Source organism: Erithacus rubecula, assembly GCF_903797595.1.
Source record: "Erithacus rubecula genome assembly, chromosome: 1".
NCBI classification, from domain to species: domain Eukaryota; kingdom Metazoa; phylum Chordata; class Aves; order Passeriformes; family Muscicapidae; genus Erithacus; species Erithacus rubecula.
In genome coordinates this window covers 111861182-111886521 of record NC_136658.1, presented here as the reverse complement: position 1 = coordinate 111886521, position 25340 = coordinate 111861182, and the positions used below count along the sequence as shown (strand labels likewise).

General features: G+C 49.1%; 1 long non-coding RNA gene across 1 annotated transcript in view; it reads left to right on the top strand.

The window, feature by feature from the left end:
• Positions 1–8922: 8922 nt before the first annotated feature.
• Positions 8923–25340, top strand: part of LOC306805437 — a 120510-nt gene continuing 104092 nt past the window's right edge. Inside the window, exon 1 of the long non-coding RNA XR_013775205.1 lies at positions 8923–8967. This is a non-coding gene — a long non-coding RNA (uncharacterized lncRNA). The remainder of the gene's footprint in view (positions 8968–25340) is intronic.

Here is a 25340-nt window from a genome sequence, read left to right as displayed (position 1 = left end):
ATTTTTTAAAGCAGCAGGCTTGGTTCTGCTGGTGTGCCAGGGGCTGCACCAAGAAAACAGCGGAATGTGCAAAGAATTGTTAAATAACTGATAAATAGGCTTAAGTTCTTTAAACTGGCAGCACGAGTAGCTTTAGCAGTATGGTTTGGATCATCTAAATTTCCAAATACCTGGAGTATATTTGTAAACATGGCAATCTAACATTTTGCTGAGCAGCACATTCACATCCCAATTAGCATAAATGAGGATTTAACAGCTGATTGCACAGTGTGAATGATAGGGACTAATTGTCGGAGCGGGGGGCTCGGGAGATGCTGGTCCCGGAGCGGCGCTTTGGGCTGGGCTGGGCGGGCTTGGGATTCCTGCGGGAGCAGGTTTGGGGTTCCTTTATCCCCCCGGGGCGGGTTTGGGATCGCTGCATCCCCCGGGGCCGGGTTTTCTCCAGGGAGCCCAGATTTACTTCAGGGAGCCCAAGTTTATTCCGGGGGGCCCAGGTTTATTCCGGGGAGCCCAGGTTTATTCCGGGGAGCCCAGGTTTATTCCGGGGGGCCCAGGTTTATTCCAGGGAGCCCAGGTTTATTCCGGGGAGCCCAGGTTTATTCCGGAGGGCCCAGGTTTATTCCAGGGAGCCCAGGTTTATTCCGGGTGGCCCAGGTTTATTCCGGGGAGCCCAGGTTTATTCCGGGGGGCCCAGGTTTATTCCAGGGAGCCCAGGTTTATTCCGGGGAGCCCAGGTTTATTCCGGGGAGCCCAGGTTTATTCCGGGGGGCCCAGGTTTCCTCCGGGCTGCCTCTGCAGCCTCACCTGCGGGTTTGGTGATCCTGCTGAGGGGGCCCGAAATCCTTCCCCGAGGATCCCCCCTCGTGGGGCTGAGCTCAGGGCACACAATCCCAAATCCTGAGCTGGAAAAGCCCCCCCAGCCCAGGCAGTCCCAGCTGTGCCCTGTCCCCACCCAGAGCTCTGGGTGCCACCCCCAGGTGCCACCTGCAGGGATGGGGACCCCAAACCCCCCGGGCAGCCCCCGCAGTGCTGAAGATTCACATCCTGCTGGATTTAATGTCCCTTTTGAAGGGACAGCCCGCGGTGTTTGGGGATCCAGCTCTGATCCAGCAGCGGCCCCATCTCCTCTGGTCCTCAGCCCCTCTCAGGAGCGAGGGAATCCCTGAGGAAAATCCCCTCCTGTGCCCATTTTCTGTGTCTCTGACCCTCCAGCACACAGGTTAAGGCTGGGGTTAGGACTAAGGTTGGTGTTAAGGTTAGGGTTAGGATTTGGATTAGAGTTAGGGTTAGGGTTACAGTTAAGGTTAGGGTTAAGGGTTAAGTTTAGACTTAGGGTTAAGGGTTAGGGCTAAGGTTCAGGTTAGGGTTAAGATTAGGGTTAGGGTTAAGGTTAGAGTTGGGTTAGGGTTAAGGTTAAGGTTAGGGTTAGGGTTGGCATTGATTCCCATGGGGCTGACCCTACCCAGAGCAGCTGCTCCCTGGGACAGGAGCTTTGTCCTCTCTGGAGCTGCTCCATCCTCAGGGATGAGGGAGGAGCACTGGGGGGCCACCAGTGCTGGTTTTGGGTCTGTTCCCCTGTGGTGGGTTTAGACAGTCCTGTGGAAAGATCAGACAACATCCAGAAACATTTCCTGACTCCAAGTGCCTGTGGGAGGGTGGAGGGAAAGGAGAAGGGAGAAAATGGGCTGAGATAAATCCTTACATGGAATCAGGAAATCCCAGTCTGGTTTGGGTTGGAAGGGACCTCAAAGTTCATCCATCCCACCCCAGCCATGGCAGGGACCCCTCCCACTGTCCCATTGCTCCAGCCCCAGTGTCCAGCCTGGAACTGAACATTCCAGGGATCCAGGGGCAGCCACAGCTGCTCTGGGAATTCCATCCCAGCCCCTCCCAGGGAACAATTCCTGATTCCCAATATCCCATCAAACCCTACTCTGAACCATTCCCTGTGTCCTGTCCCTTGTCCCCAGACCCTCTCCAGCTCTCCTGGATCCCTCCAGGCCCTGCCAGGGGTGTTGACCAAGAGGTGGCTGCAGGGAGAGGACAAGAGGCTCCCAAGGCTCTCCTGGGGACCAGCACTGGCCTTAGGGCTGGAGAGCTGGAGGTGCCTCTGCTCCCCTCAGCACCCCTGGGTTTGGGGGCTTGGTCCTCTGCTGGAGCCCAGAATTCCAGCACAGCCCCTTCCCAGGCTGGGTCAGCAAGGGAGGGAATTCTGGACACTCTGGAGCTTTTTCTTTTTAACCAGAACCTCCAGGACTGCCCTGGGATAATCAGCATTATCCAGCACCAGGGTGACTTTTATTGGGAATGATCACTTTGGGAGATCTAGAGAGCAAAACAAAATAACTGCTGGGGCCAAAAATCTTGAAGAGGTCTCCAGTTCCCAATTAACAACTTTTACTGCATCAAATATTCAACCAAAGAAACAGCAAAATTAGCTCAAAAATGACAAGGAAAGCAGTTTTGAAGCAGGCCTGTGTCACCAAACAGCAGCAGTGCCAGCCTGGTGCTTCCATCTGGAAACAAAGAACTTTTGGTTTCTTTTGGGCCCCAAATCCTTAAATTCCAAATCTGTGCTTGGAGTGTGGCCGTGGGCACATCCAGGGTGGGCAGGTCTGGTGGAGGGAGGGTCTAAATCCACAGCAAAAATGGATTTCACTCTTCTGGCAAAGAGCAGGGACTGGAGCTGGGGCTTTAAACAAAATCCTCTTCCAAGCTGTGGATTTCAGGAATTACCAGTGTGTTATTTTGGGGGGAGGGCTCTGATCCCAAACCTGGGATGGGGTGGGATGGGATGGGATGGGACGGGATGGGATGGGTTGGGACGGGATGGGATGGGATGCGGCTCAAGGGCCTCCAGCCCAAAGCAGTGCAGGATTTTCTGGGTTTTATAGAGCTCAACAACCCCATGGGACCCTCCAGGGCAGAGGGGCTGGAATGGCCCTGGGGGGGCTGGGGACAGGGGCTGGATGTGACCCCAGGGGGGCAGGAGGGCGATGGCACCTGGGCTGTGCCAGGGCTGGGATTGTCCCCATGGCTGGGATTGTCCCCATGGCTTGGATTGTCCCCAGGGCAGGGATTGTCCCCAAGGGCTGGGATTGTCCCCCCAGGGCAGGGATTGTCCCCCAGGGCAGGGATTGTCCCCAGGGCTGGGATTGTCCCCAAGGGCTGGGATTGTCCCCCAGGGCAGGGATTGTCCCCAAGGGCAGGGATTGTCCCTCTGTGTCCAGCTGTGGCTCCTGCAGAGCCCTGGAGGTGCCCAGGGCAGGGAATGGAGCTGGGAAGGGGCTGAGCCTGGAGAAAAGGAGGCTCAGGGTGGCAGCAGCAGGAATTTCCCCATGGAAAGGGAGCTCAGGGGTTGGAACTGCCCAGGGAGTTTTGGGGTCCCCAGGGAGTTTTGGGGTCCCCATCCCTGCAGGGGTCACTCAGGGCTCTGGGCACTGGGGCTTCACCAATTGCTGCCTGTTCCTTTTCCCAAATTAATCCCAAGCAGAGCCTGGCTGCTCCTCCCTGCCTGAGGAGCTGCAAATACAATTCCAGGCTGGGAATTCCCTGAGGGGACTCCTGGGGAAGAGCCCTGCAGACCTGGGGGCAGGATGGGGCTGGGGCCACCTGCCCTGCTGTCCCTGCCATCTGCTGTCCCCATGACCCCATTTCCAGCTTTTCCAGGGTCTCCTCCCCACAGGTCACTGTGGGATCTGCTCAGGGCAGAGAGCAGACCTGGGCTCACCCTGGGAACGGCCCAGCCTGGCTGCAGGACAGGCAGGAACAGAATTCCCTTCTGGGCTCAGGGTTCATCCTCACAGGGAGAGGCAACTGTGGGATTTGGGGGATTTGGGATATATGGGATATGGGATGTAGGGTATGAGATTTGGGGGATGTGGGATTTGGGATTTGGGGGATATGGGATGTAGGGTATGAGATTTGGGAGATATGGGATTTGGGGGATATGGGGTTTGGGATATATGGGATATAGGAGATGGGATTTGGGATTTGGGGGATATGGGATTTGGAGGATATGGGATTTGGAATTTGAGGGATATGGGATTTGGGATTTGGGGGATATGAGATTTGGTGGATACAGGGTATGGGATACAGGGTATGGGATTTGGGGGATTTGGGATATATGGGATATGGGATGTAGGGTATGAGATTTGGGGGATATGGGATTTGGGAGAGATGGGATACAGGATATGGGATTTGGGATTTGGAGGATATGGGATTTGGGGAATATGGGATATAGGGTATTCGATTTGGGAGATATAGGATATGGGGGATTTGGGACTTGGGGGATATAGGACTTGGGGAAATTGGGATTTTGGGGGGATATGGGATATAGGGTATGGGATATGGGGAATTTGGGACTTGGGGGATATAGGACTTGGGGAATTTGGGATTTGGGGGGATAAGGGATATAGGGTATGGGATTTGGGAGATATGGGATATGGGGGATTTAGGATTCAGGGGATATGGGATATGGGATTTGGAATTTGAGGGATATGGGATTTGGGATATATGGGATATAGGAGATGGGATTTGGGGGATATGGGAATTGGGGGATATGGGATTTGGAGGATATGGGATATAAGAAATGAGATTTGGGGGATATGGGATTTGGAATTTGAGGGATATGGGATTTGGGATTTGGGGGATATGAAATTTGGTGGATACAGGGTATGGGATACAGGGTATGGGATTTGGGGGATTTGGGATTTGGGGCATGTGGAATATGGGATTTGGCAGATATGGGATATGGGATTTGGGGGATAGGAGATTTGGTGGATACAGGATATGGGATTTGGGGGATAGGAGATTTGGGGGGATATGGGATATGGGGCAGCCACTGCTGCCAGGAATGATCGGGGGTTCCTGTGGGAGAGCAGATTCCCGTGAGGGTTTTTGGGATTTGGGCTGGTTCCCTGATTCCCTCAGGGCTGGGCTGGGACAGCCCTGCTGCCATCCCAGCGGGGTCAGGAAGGGTTGGTGAGGCACCAACAGGACAAACCTCTGTGATTGTGCAGAAACTGATTTACTGGGGACTTTTTAGCTTTAATTTTACATTTTAAAACTGCTGTTTGCACATTTTATTGGTGTTTTTATGCTGTTTATGCACTTTGCACGAGCTTTTCAGGTGGGATTCTGGTGGCTGTTAAAAATTTTACTGCTTACTTTTATTTTGGGTTTTTGAATTTTGGTATTCTGGTTTTTAGCTCTTTTCCTTCTAATTTAGCACAATTTGTTTCAGTGGCTTTGAAGCTGTTGAAATAACACTTAAAAATGGTTTATTTTGTGGTTTAAACTAAGAAACACACAGTGTCCCTTTGGGGTGGCAGCACTTGGGGACACTCCCGTCCTCCCCAGGGTGGTGGTGGGTGAGAGCCCCTCCCAGCTCGGGATATTCTGGGATTGCAGGAGTGCCCAGGGAAGGGAAGGGGGAATTCCCTGGGGGAATGGCCAGGGACAGCTGTGGCCTCAGCCCCACCTTCCATGGGGATTCTTATTAGAGATGGGAATTCTTAGGAAATGGGGATTATTTCTCTTATCTTCTACAGGAAGGAGAGTTCTTGTTGGAGGGGTTGAGAGCAGGGCCAGAAGTCACAGGAGTTATGGCTGCAAGATCTTTTAAGGGTTTATTAACCAATAAAACCCTGAAACCAGGAGATCTGTGTTTCTAATCCTGCTCTCAGAAATTTCATGTAATCACAGTGGGACCTTTCTCAGCCAGTCCTGCTCAGACACACAAACCCATTCTGCCACCTTTACACCTGGGTTATCCACCTGTATCTTAAACTGCACAGCTAAACTTCTCTCAGCTTAACCTGTAGATCCCATATCCCCCAAATCCCATATCCCCCAAATCCCAAATCCCATATCCCCCAAATCTCATATCCTGTATCCTATATCCCCCAAATCCAATATCCCCTAAATCCCAATTCCCTATCCCAAATCCCATATCCCCTAAATCCCATATCCCCTAAATCCCATATCCCAAATCATATATCCCATATGCCAACTCCCATATCCCCATATCCCTCAAATCCCATATGCCCCAAATCCCATATCCCCTAAATCCCATATCCCCCAAATCCCAAATGCCATATCCCCCAAATCTCATATCCTGTATCCCATATCCCCCAAATCCCATACTGTATATCCCCCCACTACCATGTCCCATATCTCCCAAACCCCATATCCCCTAAATCCCAAATCCCATATCCCCCAAATTCCAAATGCCATATCCCCCAAATCTCATATCCTGTATTCTATATCCCCCAAATTCCATGTCCCATATCCCCTAAATCTCATATCCCAAATCCTGTATCCAATATGCCAAATCCCATATCCCCCATATCCCCCAAATCCCATAACCCCTAAATCCCATATTCCATATCCCATACCCCATACCCTCCAAATCCCAAATCCTATATCCCAAATCCCATATCCTCCAAATTCCAAATCCCATATCTCTCAATCCTATATCACATATCCCCCAAATCCCAAATCCCAAATCCCCTATCCCAGAGGCCCCACTTCCCAACATTTCCCAGGGATTTCCTCTCTGCTGTTCCTCCTCAGCCCCATCCCAAGCCCAGGTTCTGCTTTACCAAAATTCCATTTTTTTTGCAAATAACAATCCGGTGTCAGCTCTGCCCCAATCAGCACTTGTGGGTTTGGCTGAATTTTGGGTGCTGGGGGATGTTGGAACCCCAAATCCTGGGAGGGAGTTTGGAACTTTCTGTGCTGCCAGGCTCTGACCCCAAAAGAACAGGGATTTTGAGGGCTTGGAGAAGGCTCCCAAAATTCAGTAATGGAGTTGGAATCAGAGGTGTGGAGTTAAATAGAATTTGATTTCACATGGGGAAGGGTTTGGGATTTGGGGTTTAGAATGTCCTAATGGGTTTGGGACAAGGTGGAGCTTCTGGGCATTGGATTCTTCCTTCCTGTTCTTCTTGGTTTTAGGTTCTTTTTGGTTGGATGGAAAATCCCACAGTGCAGGTCACAGGTGTTTGGTCATTGGGTCAGAAGTATAAATAATAGAGATGTTAGTTTTTAATCAAACAATGAGGTTTTCAAAGACCAAATGCAGCTGCATTTTCTCAGTTTCAGCTTGTCAAAGCTGCTGCAGCACTCACTGTGCTTTAGATAAAATTAATAAAAACAAAACACAAAACTTCACCTCTTGTGCTTCAATCCCAGCTCTGACTGGAGGCAGAAGGAAAAAGATCAGACACCAATTCCAGAGTTCTGACTCAGGGTTAGAGCCCTGCACGACCCCACAAACTGCAAATCCCAGTTTTGCTTCAGTAGGGAGAATCCCAGCAGTGTCTTGGTCTCTCTAAATTGAACATTCTCAGGTTTTCTTGGGCTCTCAGCGAGGCTCTGTGTGAAATTCCTTGGATTTTGTGTTCTAGTGAAGGTTGTAACCGAAAGTGGGCAAAGAGAGATGGAGCAGCTCGATCAGAATTCTCATTTTAATTTTATTTCCTCTATTCATTATTTTATTTGTTTATGTTAAGCAGCCTCAGAATCAAGGGTTCTTTGGATCCTGCCTTTTAATGGAATTGCTACTGTCTGTACAAAAACTGGGATGGGATAATGGGATGGAATGGGATGGGATGGGATAATGGGATGGGATGGGATACAGGGATGGGATACAGGGATGGGATACAGGGATAGGATACAGGGATGGGATACAGGGATGGGATGGGATACAGGGATGGGATGATGGGATGGGATGGGATACAGGGATGGGATGGGATACAGGGATGGGATACAGGGATAGGATACAGGGATGGGATAATGGGATACAGGGATGGGATGATGGGATGGGATGGGATGGGATACAGGGATGGGATGGGATACAGGGATGGGATACAGGGATAGGATACAGGGATGGGATAATGGGATACAGGGATGGGATAATGGGATGGGATGGAATGGGATACAGGGATGGGATGTGATACAGGGATGGGATAATGGGATGGGATAATGGGATGGGATGGGATGGGATAATGGGATGGGATGGGATAATGGGATGGGATACAGGGATGGGATGATGGGATGGGATGGGATACAGGGATGGGATGGGATGGGATAATGGGATGGGATAATGGGATGGGGATGTGATGGGAACTCTGTTTCCCCTGCCCCCAGCACTGTGATCTCCCTGATTTATTCAATTTTATTCAATTCATCTCCTGCTCTATCTGCAGCCAGCCCGTGACCTCCTTGCTCCCCTGTCCCCATCTAGGAAAGAGGAGCCACATCCCCATTTCCCACAAACCCTTCAGGACTGGATTTTTACAAACAACACCAATTATCATTTTGCTGACAGTGAGTCTGATGAATTAATTCCAGTTGAATTCCAGAGCAGGGCTGCTCCCCCCCAGCCCAGGCTCTGGGGGTGTGCAGGACCCCAGCACACATTTTGGGGACAGGGAGGAGGGGGAGGCAGATCCTGGTGGGAAATGAGGTTTGGGATAAGACACAAGATTTGGGATAGGGCACAAGGTGTGGGATAAGGAATAAGGTTTGGGATAGGGCACAAGGTTTGGGATAAGGCACAAGGTGTGGGATAAGGAATAAGGTTTGGGATAGGGCACAAGGTTTGGGATAAGGCACAAGGTGTGGGATAAGGAATAAGGTTTGGGATAAGGCACAAGATTTGGGATAGGGCACAAGGTGTGGGATAAGGAATAAGGTTTGGGATAGGGCACAAGATTTGGGATAAGGCACAAGGTGTCTCTCCCAGAAACCCTTGGGGGGAAAAGGCTTTGGGATCCTTCTGACTCCATCAGAAACCAAGCTGAATTCACACACAATCTTTGTTCTTTTTGCACAAAATCTGTTTTTTCAGTGCCTCCAGTGCCAAATAGAGTTTTGTCTGATTCAGCTGAAGAAGGGGAAATTTATGGGGGATGTAGGGCAGGCTGGACATGGGGCTGGAGCAGCCTGGGACAGTGGGAGGTGTCCCTGCCATGGCTGGGGTGGGATTAAATGGGATTTAAAATCCTTTCCCACCTGAACTATTCAGTGATTCTGAATTGGAGAGTCCATCACAAAACAAAGATTTTTATCAATACCAACCCCAAACCCTTTATCCAAAGCACATCCCTGAGCCCTCAGATCCTCTTTCCAGAGCCCCAGCCCAGCAGAGCAGAATTTCCAGAATTTCCAGAATTCCCACAATTTCCAGAATTCCCAGTGGCCCTGGGGGAGCAGGGCAGGACCCTCCTGTGCTTCTGGACAAACTGAATATCCATGGCAGGCTGGGCAAGGAATCCCTTTGGGACGAGGAGGTGCCATGAAATAATGGGATTTCTCTCTAATTTCTTATTCCCTTTCATGCTTTTCATGCTCCCAGCCCATCTGGATCCATCCCAAAGGAAATCCAGGCCTGTGCCCATCCCACCCCTGGGGTGTTTGTGCCCTGTGGGGGCCCCTGGTCTCTCTGACACTGGGGGGCTGCTCAGCTGCAGCAAAATCCTTGGGGTTTTTAAAGGAGCAGAGTTTGTGGGGTGGGATCCAGCATTTCCCAGTGAAAAGGAGAAATGAGCTCCAGCAGGGGCTGAGGGGAGGGTGACCCATCAGGTTCCCTCAGTTTGGGACCCAAAGGAAACTGATGTTTCTTTTCCATGGGGAATCCTGGGAATTGTGTTTAATTGTGTTAATCCTGGGAAAGTGTTTAATCCTAAAAACTCCCCATCAGCATGGCACCAGCAGGCTCTGGGTGCAGCTTCCCTGAGCCTCAGGAAAGGCTCCTTTGGGTTTGGGGATCCTTGTTCCTGGCACAGGGAATCCTTTAGGATCCACCAGGTTTGGAGTTCCTTGTTCCTGGCAAGGGAATCCTTTAGGATCCCTCAGGTTTGGGTTTCCTTGTTCTGGGACAGGGAATCCTTTAGGATCCTTTGGGTTTGGGGTTCCTTGTTCCTGGCAAGGGAATCCTTTAGGATCCCTCAGGTTTGGGTTTCCTTGTTCTGGGACAGGGAATCCTTTAGGATCCTTTGGGTTTGGGGTTCATTGTTCCTGGCACAGGGAATTCTTTAGGATCCTTTGGGTTTGGGGTTCCTTGTTCCTGGCACAGGGAATTCTTTAGGATCCTTTGGGTTTGGGGCTCCTTGTTCTGGGACAGGGAATCCTTTAGGATTTCCCAACTTTGGGTTCCTTGTTCTGGCACAGGGAATCACTCAGGATCCACTAGATTTGGAGTTCCTTGTTCCTGGCACAGGGAACTCTTTAGGATCCTTTGGGTTTGGGCTCCTTGTTCAGGGACAGGAAATCCTCAAGGTCCCTCAGGTTTGAGGTTTCTTGTTCCTGGCATAGAGAATCCTTTAGGATCCCCCAACTTTGGGCTCCTTGTTCCTGGCACAGGGAATTCTTTGGGATCCTTTGGGTTTGTGTCCCTTGTTCTGGCACAGGGAATCCTTTAGGATCCCCCAGGTTTGGGGTTCCTTGTTCTGGGACAGGGAATCCCTCAGGTTCCTTTGAGTTCCCACCTCACTCCCTGCCCTGCTGCAGGTGGGGCTGTTCCATTCTCTTACAGACTCCATGGAATCATGGAATGGTTTGGGTTGGGAGGGACCCTAAATCCCACCCAGTGCCACCAGGGCCACCTCCCCCTGTCCCAGCTGCTCCAGCCCCAGTGTCCAGCCAGGCCCTGGGCACTGCCAGGGATCCAGGGGCAGGATCTTCCCTTCAGCTGCTGCCCACAGCAGTTCATCAGAAATTTGTGTAACACTCAGGAGCTGCTGGGGCTCAGGAGCTCCCCAAGCCCTTCTCAGGGGCAGTGGGGTCTCTGTTTCCCTACAGGATCCTGTTCTCCCTGCCCCACATCCCAGCTGCTCACCAGAGCTGAAACAGTCCAGCAGAGAATTAACACCTGTATTATTAATCCTTTTAACCCAATAACCAAATTCTCACGACCCTCAGTGTGACACTGACAAACCAGAAGCTCCTGAAACCATGAAGAAGAAGATAAACACCCAAACAGACACCACACAAAATCCTCCATCATATCCCATACCCATTGCTGCATTATAAAAACCCCAAATTCCAAACCCTTCACCATGTGCAATCACACACTTCTATTTCACTACACACCCCTGATTTTAACTCCATCACTCGGATTTGGGAGCTTCTCCAAGGGCTCAGGTCAAAGCAGAGTTCTGCAGGGGGTCAGTGCCAGACAGCACAGAAAGCTCCAAAATTCCAGATTTCCATCAGCCCTGCTGTGTTTGCAGCCTGCCCACGAGCCGGGTTTAACGCCGGGCTGCGCTTAGGACCAGCCCATCTGGGCTGGGATCCGCTGCAAAGCCGAGCTTTGCCGTGACAGAAGGTGCTGGGCCGCCCCAAAAACCCACCCAACAACAACAACAACCAGGGAGAAGCCAAGCACAACAAGGGGTTTTATTAAACTCGCACGCACTTAAGGCGCTGCTTTGAACCCTTGGAGCGCAGCCCCGTGCTCCCGGCCGCGAATGTCCTCAGCTGGCTTTAAAAGGTGGCGACAATGCCCTGCACTTAAATCCCTTCGCTGGAAATTTCGTGCCTTTCACTTGTTTAGCCACAGTGGAGAAAAGCCCAGTGACAAAACTTCCCTGTGGGCTTAAGGAGATTTCTCCTTTGAAGCAGCCCCAACAATAATACTGTAATAGAAGTAAAGCCCGCTCCTCTTACCCCAAAGCAGATTTTCCCCTCCTCAAACGTGCTGCCACCGGTGACAAAGTGGCTCTGGCTAAGCGGGGCTGCTCCCCCTCCCCACCGGGGCTACTTTGTGTTGAACTTTTCCGAGCCAGCCATAAATACAGAGATACCAAAGAGTTAATTTGCGTTTTTTAAACCTCCTTCCCAATATCCTCTCTCATTCCTGCATAAAATCCCCATGTCCAGACATCAAATCAGTAAACCCTGTTGCCTGTCAGCGAGGACAATGTCAGGCCATTAGTATGTTAATAAGTCCGGAGGGTGACAGGTGGCCCAGTAGACAGCTCAATTAAGCTGCTCATTAAACACACGCTAACGAACAGCCAAGGCAGGGCCTGAACAGCACCATTCTGTAATGACATGATGTCAGAGCGAACAAATGAGGAAAAATAACAAAAACATTACAGCAGTGACAGACGCCACTAATAGGGACCCCTTGCACTACATCAGCCCTCAAATCAATGAGCAACAGGGATCAAAAAACTCGACCCAACATTCTCAGGGGACTGAATGCACCGAGATTTTTTTGGTCGGGGATTTTTTTTTTCCTTCTCCCTCTCTCTCTCCCTTTTTTTTTTCCCTGCTCCCCCTCGACTAAAATTATCACAAAATATCAGGAATTAATAACGGGCGGGAGGGAGGGCGATGAAGGGGCAGAGTTTGCTCCCTGTAGTTTCAACCACAAAAACGTGAACGCTGCAGAAGGTGAGGCCTGAAGGAAAATCATCCTTTAATGGGCTCATCATTTCGGTTTGATTGGCGTTTTTTGCCTTTATCCTTCTTTCCCCCCCTTTTCCTGGGGGTTCCACGCTCTGCTGTACCTGCTCAGCCTCCTCCTCACCACAGCTCACCCCACCAGTGAAGAACTTTGAAAGGGCAGATTATTTTGAAAAGGGGGGACTTCCAGCAGCTGCTGGAGAAGGAATCCTCTCGTTTTCAAGTCGGGAGCTTCCCGGGTAATAAATTCAAGCATCCGACGGGCGCTGAGATGACATTTGAGCCCGGCTTTGCTAAACTAATAGGCTGGTTGGCCATTATAGGGTCACGACCCGAGCTCTCAGAGCTCCGCAGAGCTGTGTTAACTTAACAACTGACACATCTCTGCCTTTTTCCCTAAACTGCGGCTGGAGATCCCCGCTAATGACCGCGATAATCGAGTCCCGCGGCTGGGGGAGCAGGGAGAGAGGCAGGAGAGGAAGGAGCAGAGATAAAAACCCGGCTGAAAGGTGCTCTGGGGGCTGCTCCTGACCAGGTGTGGGACGGCTGTGGGCAGGTTGTGTTTGGGGAGATTTCAAGCGCTCCCCCAGTTTGAGTCACTGGTTTAACTGGTCAAAGTGCCGTGCCCGCTGCTCCTGCCCGGGCAGGGTGGGTGCAGCAGCGCTGATGCTGTTCCAGCCCCTGGACCACCCTCGGACACTGGGAATGCGCTGGGAAATGCGGATTAAAGGCTGTGCCAGGCGGCAGAACAGCCCGGCTGGCACAATATGGGGACAAAACGGGAGCACAGTGAGGGCGAGCTGGGCTCTGCAGGGATGGGATAATGGGATAATGGGATAATGGGATGGGATGGGATGGGATACAGGGATGGGATGGGATGGGATGGGATGGGATGGGATGGGATGGGATGGGATGGGATGGGATGGGATGGGATGGGATGGGAGCTTGGGCACAGGGCAGGAAATGTGCCACGGAGGGGGGATGTGCAGAGCCAGCCCTGCTCCCATTTACATTTCAATTTAAATGTGATTTATAGTTAAATATCAATATATATTTATATAAGTATATATATATATATGTATATATGTATATATGTATGTGTATATATATATATAATATTTATATATATATATATAAATATATAGGTATAGATAGATAGATCGATAGATAGATATATGGATATAGACATATAAATATATAGATAAATAGATCCATAAATATATAGTTATATAAATATATCAATATATATTTATATAAGTATATAAAAATATAGATAGATAAATATATAAAATTATATATATATATATATATATAGGAATATAACAATACATAAATATGCAAATATGTATTATATATATTTTTATTTATATATTCATATATTTTAATATAAATATATTAATATATAAACACATATATATTTTTGTGTTTATATATTAATATATTTATATAAAAATAAATATATAAATATACATAAATATATACATAAATATATAAATATATAAATATATAAATATATTTACCAGTACAAGAACAGAAAGATCAATCACTTCAGCACCCAGGCTAAGGCCAGCCCGTGCCCCACAGCGTTTGGCACACGCAGCTTTGGCTGCACTGCTGCAGGAGGGCTCAGGTGTGCTCAGGTGTTTGTCACCTGCCCCAGCTCTGCAGAGCTGCCCCGGGCTCCGTCTGCATTTAGGGCTGAGAAGAACAAAAGCAGCTTTGCCCTGGGGAACGCAGCTGGAGCTGCTGTGGGGTGGCAGGAGGTGACAAAGATCTGAAACTGCCAGAGGGTGTCCGGGGGGGCAGGGGATGGGGAAGGGTCCGGGGGTACAAACCCAGAGGGTAACAAACACGGGAGACACTGAGTGTGAGAATTCCTGCTGCCTGAAAGGCTTTGAAGAGTTTTAAGGTGAGAAAAGCACAGAATCCAGAGCCTTTAGTCCAGCTGGAGTCCAGCCCAGCCCAGCTGCCACATCTGGACACCTCTGGAACATCCCCAGAGACAGAGGTTCCCCCACAGGAACCCCAGGGCACCTCACCCCCCAGACTGTGACACCTGGGGACATCCAAACCCTTCTGTGTCCAACATCAGAGCAGAGCTGCAGCTCCCTCACTACCAAACACAACCCTGGACAAAAAAAAAACACTTTAAAGTGTGGAGGGACAGCCCTGAGCTGAGGGAAACTCCCCAGTGCCAGCCCTGCTCTGCTTCCCAGCCTCAGGGGCTGGGGCTGTCCCAAAAAGGGACAACAACCCCCAGCACGGCCACGGGGAGCTGAGATCTGGGGCAGTGAGCAGGATCAAGGAGTGAGGCAGAGCAGGAGCTCCCTGGGGCTCTGCTCAGCAAAGGGCTCTGCAGCCCAGATCCTCCCGAAAAGAGAGAAATTCCAGCACAGACCTGGCAAATTGGTGGTGCAAGGGGACCTGGAGACAAAGCTGAGAAACCAACACTGGCAGGTGGAAAGGCAGAGGCTGGTGTGATAATTGAGAAATAATTTGTGTTAATCATAGGAGTTTGGGAGTTTGTATAAAACAGAATAGTTAAAATAAGAAAAGAATGTGGACCTAGATAAAGGGAAATAGATGATTAAACCCACTCTGTTTAAATCTGTTTAAATGAATATTGTGTATACCAGTTTGAAAAAGAAAAAAAATGTTTTTCCACAGTCTGACAGAGTTTTTTCAGAATCAGATTTCCTGCCTTTGTGTGATCAATCCCAAACTCTCTGCTAAAGATCAGAATTCCCACTTCTCCTGTTTTTATCTACCCAGACCAGATGGTTCCATGACCAATTGTCCCCAGAGCTGTCCCACCAAGTTTGGAAGTTTCTTTGCCCACCACTGCTCACCTTGCAGAATTACTACAACAAACCAATAACAATTATTGATTATCACAAGGAAAACCATCCTATAAAAAGGGAGCTGCAAACCAAGTTGGGTGAAGTGTGGAGTGGGGGAGACCCCTCACGTTCTCCCCAGCACTGCTGGCTCTGTCTGTACAAAATAAACCAATCTAAATTTTGATAAATACAGAGACTTTGTTTCTCATTTATAACACAAAGGCAGAAAACCCCTCTGGGCACTCCCTGAGGTTGTAGCAAATTCCCCTCCGTGGTCCCTCGGCCCCCCCGGGAAGTTTGCCTTCCTAAATTCCTCACAGAATTCCTTTCACACCAGCTGGAGGCACAGAGGTGCTGCTGGGCACAGGCAGGAGTGGGAAATACCCAGAGTTTTGTGGTTTTGGGGAGTTCTGGCATTTCCTGTGCCCGAATCAGCCCCAGCAATGCCAACAGCAGCTGAGATGTTCTGCAGCTCTGGCATCACCCCGTGCCCAGGGCTTGTCCTGGCCTGTCCCTGTCCCCGTCCCCAAACCCAGGGGGCAGGGCTGGATGGGATATTGGGAATCAGGAATTGTTCCCTGGGAGGGGCTGGGATGGAATTGCCAGAGCAGCTGTGGCTGCCCCTGGATCCCTGGAATGTTCAGTTCCAGGTTGGACATTGGGGCTGGAGCAATGGGACAGTGGGAGGTGTCCCCATGGCTGGGATTAAACGGGATTTAAGGTTTTCCCAACCCCAACAAGTCAGTGAGAAAACTCCACAAGGTTTGGAGTGAGCCTGGTTTTGCTCCCAGCCTGGCTCTGAGCTGAGCTTTGCCAGTCCCAGTCTGTGCCAGCCCAGGATGAGGCACTTGAATGACACATTTCAAGTCTCACAGCTCTGCTGGGAATTGTCTGCCTGCTGAAATTAAATAAGCAGCCCAGGCTTTCCAACTTGGTGCTCCATAATGGGTAAAATATTCCATGTGATTAGAGCCTGGAAAATCAATGTGACCTTTGCAGCATTATCAAAAGCTGGTGGCCCAGTCGGGGCTGGGGGAGGTCCCTGGACACCAGGGACACCAGGTCACTTCTCCTGCCTGGGCAGTCCCTGGAACAGCAGCTGGAGCAGCAGGGGACACCCACTGACCCCAGAGAGGTCCCTGCTGCCAGAGCAGTGCCCATCTGCAGGGTGCTGACCCCAAAGTGCTCTGCAAGGTCATGGGGAACCTTTCCCCTTCCCCTTTTCCCATTTCCCCTTTTCCCCCTTCCCCTCTCCCCTTTCCCCTTTCCTTTTTCCCCTTTCCCCCTTCTCCTTTCCCCTTTCTCATTTCCCCCTTCCCCTCTCCCTTTTCCCCTTTCTTCTTTCCCCTTTCCTCCTTCCCCATTCCCATTTCCCCCTTCCCCCTTCCCATTTCCCCTCTCCCCTCTCCCCTTCACCTTTCCCATTTCCCTTTTCCCATTCCCCTCTCCCCTTTCCCCTTTTCCCATTTCCCCTTTCCCCTGAGCCTGGAGAACTCTGCTGTTTCCTGGAAAAGCAGATGAGAATTTTTCCAGGTTTCCCTGGTTCCCTCAGCTGAATCAGCCAGATCCTCAATTCAAGAATTCCTTCCCAATGTTCAGGAACTGGGATTTGGGAAGTTTTAGCCCAATTCACTCCAGCTTTGTGCAGCTCTGGGTTCCAGCAGTTTGGGGACACTTCAGGCTCCTGGTGGGAGCAGAAGAGCCCCAAAACCTCCCCAGCCCTGCTGGAAAAGCAGCACCAGGCAGCAGAACAGCCCCTTTCCCTCCTCCTCGGAGTGAATCCCCCTTTTCCACGGCAGGGATGGGGACACCCCTTCTGCCTTTTAGGGTCACCAGCAGGGAGAGTCCCCTTGGTGTCCCTGCAACAGAGACTGGGCAGGGTTAAAATAATAAAATAGGATTTATTAAAAACCCTTCGAAGGATTCACCTTGGCCAATGCAAGAGGCTCCACCCAAGGTGAGTCACGAGTTTCACACTTTTATCAGTTTTTGGGGTTCATTGTCCAATCCCAGCTCCAGTCCCACCCTCCCAGATTCTCTCCTCAATTCTCTCCGTTTGCACTTTTTGGGGCTGGACAAGGATTGTTGTGTGTGACTGAGCTGGGAGGAGAACTTGCTAAAGATTTATATGAAATTCAGAGTTCTGTGCCAATTCAGACCAGAATCTGGAGGAATCATCCCTGACACAACCTGGGGAAGATCAGAGCAGATCCAAAACCTGGGTGTGTCAGGCACAGCTTTCCTGGAGGAAAGGGAGAATATTTAAAAATCCTCCCAATTATTGGCATCTCTCCTGGCAAGAGGCTCCTTTGCTCCCTGCCAGGCTCAGCAGGATTTACCTGGTTCCTCACCTTTCCAGGTGTCCCTGGGTAGCACCTGCAGCTCCAACCTGCCCTTGGCAACCTGAGGAATTGGGATTTAATGAGCTGCCACCATCCCACCATCCCACAGGAAAAAAAAAAAATTAAAAAAAAAATCCAGGTGCACAAATAAAACTGTGAAAAATGGAGAACCAAGGCACCACAAATTCAAGGTTGGAGTGGCCTGGATTGGGCACCCCCTGGACCCCCAGAGGTGCTGAGGAGGAGCAGGAATAAACTGGGATAAAAGGCCAGGAATAAACTGGGATAAAAGGCCAGGAATAAATAAACTGGGATAAAAGGCCAGAAATAAACTGGGATAAAAGGCCAGGTATAAATGAGCCTGGTCTGGTGGGGATTTAAACCAGGTTTAAACCAGGAAACCACTTGAGCCTTTACTGGAGCTGAGCCCAAGCTGGAATTTCTGCCCCAGATCTGAATTTTAAATCCAAACCCACCCAAAAAGAGACAAAAAAGGAGCCAGATTTGGTGAAGTTGGAACCAGCTGCAGCTCAGGGTGTGTCCCCTCAGAGGAGGGTGAGAAAAGGGGAGAAATTACCTGGTAAAATTAAATGGTGAAATAAACTAATGAAATAAACTGATAAAATAAACTAATGAAATAAACTGGTGAAATTACCTGGTACAATTAACTGGTGAATTAAACTGGTAAAATAAACTGGCGAAATTACCTGGTAAAATTAACTGGTGAAATAAACTGGTAAAATTAATTCGTGGAATAAACTGGTGAAATAAACTAGTTTGTCTTATCTGGACCATTGATTTTGGTCGATTTTGGAAATTTTTGTGAAATTTAGGTGTAAACATCAAATGCAACAACTTCAGCCCAAGTATTGGAAGCAGTAGCCAAAGAGGATCCCCCTGGGTTTGGGGATGAAATTTCTCAAAACCAAATTGACACATTTTGGCCTTCTGGCCTTGAAGAATTGCAATTAGAAATTAAATGTTTATTTTGTTTTAAAAGGAGATCATTTCTCCACAGGACCATATATTGAATTATATTATTTAGGATATTATACCGTATTCATTATATGTTATATTTAATATATTTAATTTTCTAGTCAGTAACTAGAAAGGTTTTATTCAGCTTCTTAGAGGGATTAATCCTTAAAATCCTTTTGTGGGGGAGGCAGGGAGAAATTTAAAAAAAAATACTACCAGGATTTTTAAACCACTTTATTTTCTTTTCAATCAAAATGAACTGAACAGACACAGGAGGAGAATTTTTTCCTAATTTTTTTATTCTTTAATAGGAACAGCTGAGAACCACCCAGAATATCTTTGGTGCCAGGCAGGAGGAATTGTTATTTCATATACATTATTATATAATATCTTATATTAATAATATGTATATTATATTATATTATATTATATTATATTATATTATATTATATTATATTATATTATATTATATTATATTATATTATATTATATTATATTATATTATATTATATTATATTATATTATATTCATATCATGTAATATGTTATTATCCAGAGGTTTCCCTGCTCAGATTTATTTTTAATTTTCAAATGGGGAACATTTATTCAGTGAAATCTTATTGGATTAATTTTTTTTTTTTTCAAATTCAAATGCTGCTTTGGATTTCAGACGTTGTTTTGGATTTTGTGGGACACAGAAGTCACTGCAGGAAAATCTTTTTTCCAGGAAACCTTTTGGGGATTTTGGGAGAAGATGTTCTGCACCCCCAGAGCACAGCTGACCCACGGGCTCTGAACTTGCAGCCCTTTGTGTTTATACTTTTGAAATATCTCCATTGTGATGCAAATGCTGATTTTCAATCCGAAAAAAAAAAAAAAAAAAAAAAAAAAAAAAAGGGAAAAAGGAAAAAAAAAAATCTCTTTCTCCCTGTGCAAACTGTTGGAGGAAGTGAGCTTAACTCCAAATGTCCAAATGTTCCTTTTCAGGGCCGGGGGTTCTCTCCCTCCTTGTTTTCTGTCAAATGCTGCTATCAAATGAGCTGCTTTATTTTTATTTTCATTTATTTTATTTTATTTTATTTTATTTTATTTTATTTTATTTTATTTTATTTTATTTTATTTTATTTTATTTTATTATTTCATTTTCTTTTATTTCATTTCATATTTTATTTATTTATCCACGCCTTGACACTTCCAGCCTCCATCCTCGGGGCACAAACTGAATTTTACAAACACCTTGAGCTCATCGTTCGCGGGCAGAGGGGGTACGGGAACTTCAGAGCTTTTATTCTCCTTTTAAATCCGAAATCCCCTCTCCGAGCTGCATCAAAGACTTCCTCATTAGCGATACCCATGGAAATGATATCTGCAGAGGAGGAAGAGCTGAATAAATCGCATTTTTCGGGGCTGATGCCGCAGCTTTCGTGGAGCTGGGTTTGGGTTTTTGTGTTTTTTTTGGTTTTTATCCTGGTTATTGTCCCAATTCTGCGGGGTTCTCACCCAAATTCGCGCCGGGTTTCGGTGCCGCCTTTCACGCCGATCGGGTTAAAAAGTGTTTTTTACTGTATCCCTCTGGACGGAGTTCTGAAGAAACATTTCTCCTGCCAAAATACACACGCAGCCTGCGATTCAAAGGGCTGAAACCTACCACCAAGTTCCTGCCGCCCTCCCACCATCATTAGACTAAACCCGCCGTCATTCCAGATTCATTTTTCCCTTATTCATCTGTCCAACTAATTCCCGCTGCATTCAGCCGGCTTACATCTTAATCTTTTCTGTTACATGGAGAATACATGGTGAAAAGCTGCATTTTCTGGGTACATGCACACATTTGGAGCGGATGAACCATGTGTGAAGTGACATACAATGCTGAATGGGGGCTGAATGGTGTCCGCTGCTAAAAACAGCGCAAGCCCCGGGACAAAAAGCGGGAGAACAAGAGCGCTGGCCCCGCTCAGCACCGGGGGATTGGCCGCTGGAACATGGGTATAATTTCAGTGTTTTCACTCACACAAGCTGTGGGAAAGGAGTCACCATCTGATGTTTGATTGTGCGGGGTCTGGTTTTGGCAGGAGCCTGGCAGCCCCGCGTTGAGCGGGGAAAAGGGGGAAGGGGCATGAGCTGAGCGCGGGGCGCGGGTGTGGCGGCTGCAGGGAGGAGGGCGGGAGCAGCACCTGAGAGTGACTGTCCCTGTCCCTGTGTCCTGTCCCTGTCCCTGTGCCTGTCCCTGTGCCCTGTGTCCTTGTCCCGTGTTCCTGTCCCTGTGTCCTGTCCCTGTCCTTGTCCCCTGTGCCCTGTGTCCTGTCCCTGTGCCTTTGTCCCCTGTGCCCTGTCCTTGTGCCTGTCCCTGTCAGTGTCCCTGTCCCTGTCCCCTGTCCTTGTCCCCTGTCTCTGTGCCCTGTGCCCTGTGCCTGTCCCCTGTGCCCTGTCCCTGTCAGTGTCCCTGTCGCTGTCTCTATACCCTATCCCTGTGCCCTGTCCCTGTGCTCTGTGCCATGTCCCTGTCCCCTGACCCCTCCCTGTCCCATCCCTGTCCCCGTCCCTCTCCCATCTCTGTCCGTGTCTCTGTCCCCTCCCTGTCATCCTTGTCACGTCCCTGCCCCTGTTCCAGCCCCTGTCCTTGTGCCTGTCCCCTGTCCCTGTGCCCTCTCCCTGTCTCTATCCCCTGTCCCTGTGCCCGTGCTCGGCCTCCCCCCGGGGGCTTTTCACCCTCCTGGGTGGGGGGGACACGAGCAGGAGGTGGCCTCGCCTTTTGTCCCTTGTCCCGACATCTGGGGGGCAGAGAGGGGACATTTCTGGGCTGTGCCCAGCCGGGAGCGGCTCCTCAGGAGAAAGGAAAAGGTTAAAAGGAAAAGGAAAAAGGGGAAAGAGAAAAGGGAAAAGGGAAAAAGGAAAAGAGAAAAGGGAAAGGGGAAAAAGGGAAAAGAGAAAAGGGAAAAGAGGAAAAGGGAAAAGGGAAAAAGGAAAAGGAGCAGCTCCTGGAGCTGCCCCCGCCCTCGGCAGCTCCGCAGCCCGTCAGGAGCTTAAGCCCGGCCTTAGAGAAGGGCATCTGCTTAAATCCTCTCAGCTTCAGACGGGCTTAGCTGAGCGCTCCCGAGCTGGGATCACGGAAAGGCTCCGCCTGACGAGCAGAGAGCCCAGCAGCTGTTCGGGGTCTGAGGCGGCTTCTCCCGTTCCCGAGACAAACCAGCCCCAGCTCTGCCCTTCCCTTCCTCCCTGCGGGGTCAGAGACAGCCAGGGGCAGGGTCCCGGGGGTCTCTGGGCTCAGCTCCAGATTTCTCTGCTGTCAAAAATGTCACGGTTTGAGAATCCCAGAATGATTTGGGGTGAAGGGACCTTAAAGCTCATCCAGCTGCAGCCCCCTCCCGCTGTCCCAGGTGTATCCAGCAAGGAGATCGGGGTGGTTCCCAAGAAACTGCCCCAACAGAAACATCACCAGAGTGACCTGGGGGGGCTCCTGACCCCAGCAGCGCATCCCAAAAACCGGGAACGGCAAAGGGAAGGGAAGGGGGAGAGCTGCGGGGGGGACAGGGGGACAGAGGGGTCAGAGGGACAGGGGCACAGGTGGGATAGGGGGACAGGGGGGAAGTGATGCTTCCTGCTCGGCTGGGGCAGCTCTGAGGAGGAGGAGGAAGAGGAGGAGAAGAAGAGGAGGAAGAAGAAGAAGAGGAAGAAGGAGAAAAGGAGGAGGAAAAGGAGGAAGAGAAGGAGGAGGAGGAAGAAGAGGAGGAAGATGATGAAGAGGGAGGAGGAGAAAGGACAAGAAGAAGAAGAAGAAGAGGAAGAGGAAGAGGAAGAGAGGGAGGAGGAAGAGGAGAAAGAGGAGGAAGAAGAGGAAGAGGAGGAGGAAGAAGAAGAGGAGGAAGAAGAAGAGGAAGAAGATGAAGAGGGAGAAGGAGAAAAGGAGGAGAAAAAGGAGGAAGAGAAAGAAGAGGAGGAAGAAGAGAGGGAAGAGGAGAAAGAAGATAAATAAGAAGAGAGGGAGGAGGAAGAAGAAGAAGAGGAGGAGGAGGAGGAGAAGAGGAGGAAGAGGAGGAAGAAGAAGAGGAGGAGGAGAAAGAAGAGGAAGAGAAGGAGGAAGAGGAGGAAGAAAATGAAGAGGAGGAAGAAGAAGAGGAGGAGGAAGGGCGGCTTAGGGCGGCCGGGGCGCGTTCCCCGCCGCTCCTTTGCGCCTGCAGGGATTTCTCCAGCAGGTGGAGATCTCCAAGCAGGGTTCGCGCCCGCGGAAACGCTTCCCAAAACAAAGACCGGACGGACAAATCCTGGCAGGAAAAAGTTTCAGGCAAGCGGCTGGGAGGGAAACACCCGGGGAAGATTCGCTTTTCCCCTCCCCGGCCGGAGGACACGCATCGTGTGCAGGAATTAATCTTGATTTTCCCGTTTTTTTCCCTCCTTCCATAGGGTGCAGCGGGCTAATGGAAGCGTATAATTACCGTGTTAGTATTAGGGAGCAATATAGGCGCAATAAATTAAGGCTGCTTTGCAATTAGAAGGATGAACACAGCTGTGGAGACAAATGGCATATGTGCTAATTAAATAATTTGTCACTTGACTGTTAAGCAAACAATGCGGGTTTTTTCCATCCTCGGCCCCGGCCGTGGCTGCGAGGGGCCGAGAACAGCCCGAGAACAGCCCGAGCTGCTGGAACGGGACAGGAACCAGCCCTGCCCGGGAATTATCTCGGGTTTGCATCCCGGGACAGCAGAGATCACAAAATCCCCCAGTCACGCAGTCAGGGCTGGGAGGGAGCAACCAGAATCTCCTGCTGAAATCAGGGAAAGAAGGAGGATGAGCACCCAAAGAGACACCACCCAAAATCCTCCATCATATCCCACACCTGTTACTATATTATAAAACCTCAATCCAAACCCTTCACCATGTGCAATCACACACTTCTATTTCACTACACACCCCTGATTTTAACTCCATCACTCAAATTTGGGAGATTCTCCAAGGGCTCAGGTCAAAGCAGAGTTCTGAAGGGTCAGTGCCAGACAGCACAGAAAGCTTAAAAAACCCAAAGTTTGTGGGATCCAACACAGGAACTTGTCCCAAGCTCCAGGAATTACAGAATCACAGAATCACAGAATGTTTGAAGCTGGAAGGGACCTCTGGATGTCACCCAGCCCTGCCCAGGCAGGGTCACCTACAGCAGGAACACAGGAAGGTGTCCAGGGGGGTTGGGATGTCCCCAGAGAGGGAGACCCCAGCCCCTCCCTGGGCAGCTGCCCCTCCATGGAAGGAAGCTCTTCCTCAGCTTGGGATGGAATTGTTGTGTTTTAGTTCCTGCCCCTGCTCCTTGTCCTGGCACTGGCACCACTGAGCAGAGTCTGGCACCATCCTGACACCCTTGGAGAGATCTGTAGGGACTGGTGGGATATTTGTATGGATTAAAGGATATTTGTAGGGATTGATGGATCCCCTCTCAGCCTTCCCTTAGACTGACCAGGCCCAGCTCCCACAGTCTCTCCTCACCAGAGATGCCCCAGACCCCAAATCATCTCTGTGGCCTTCCCTGGACCCTCTGCAGTAGCTCCTGCTCCTCCTTGAACTGTGGAGCAGGAACTGAACAGGACACTCAGATGAGGCTCCCTGGAGCCAGGACATTCTGCTGGCCCATGGTCAGTTTATCCACCAAGAATCCCAGAAACAATCCTGTGAATGCACACAGGTAGGACACAACAGTGTAAAAAACAATCCAATAAATCAACCTAAACATACAAATTTAAAAAATCGGATCAGTAAATACTTGATGACCAAGGTGACAAAAAAATCCCACAAAGTCCCCAGGAGTTCAGTATCAGCACCTTCCTCCTTTCAAATAGAAATTGTTATGCTGTGGAGATTTTGAGCTCTGCAGTTTGATCTTGTTTTAATGATTTGCTGTGAAAGCACCAGGCTGGGTCCAGATCCACTGGGAACAGGGATCCAAAATCAAGATTGAGAGAAAAAACAAGGAGGACACCAAAATACCAGAAGAGCCAAATGCCCACAGACAGAAAATCAGTCATATTTAAAGAACTTTATGGGAGAAAAATGATCCAGAATTATTATAGAATTCCAATAATTACAAAAATAAACCATTGGCACCTTCTGGATTTTGTTCTGCCAGAATGTTCAATGTGAAGAATTCCAGGCATAAAAGCTTTGAAATTCAGTTTCTCCTGCATGCTTGGTGAATTTGTTTGTTCCTCAGCTGATGGCAGGGGCTGGGTGAAGCCTTGGGATGCCTATAAAATAATAATAAATAAATTTAAATAAATAACTAAATAAGTGTTGGGATTGTTGGGGAGTTGGAACCCTGGTCACTGGGAATTTGAGAGTCTCTGTGCTGCATTGCACCTGAGGCTGTGGGGAAGCTCCCAAAATGGGATGATAGAACTGGGATTGTGGGTCTGCAGCTGGAATAGAAGTGTGTAATGTCACAGTGTGGAAAACTTAGAGTTTAAGGGTTTAGAATATAGTGATATATATATATATAAAAGATGGAAGTTTTAGAGCAGATTTTTTGGTCCTTCTTCACCTTCTTCTTCCTGGGTTTGGGTGATATTGTGTGATTGGATAGAAGAACCCACATTGCGGGTCACAGGTGTTTGGTTATTGGGTTAAAAGTAACAATAATTTAGGTGGCTTTTGTTAATTGGACAATTTACCCTTCAAATGCTTTGCAGAGAGAGATTGGGCTGCACTTTTAGTTTGCTAGCTTGCAGTGCTGTAGCACTCACTGCAACACAGGTAAGAGTAAATAAACACAGAACACC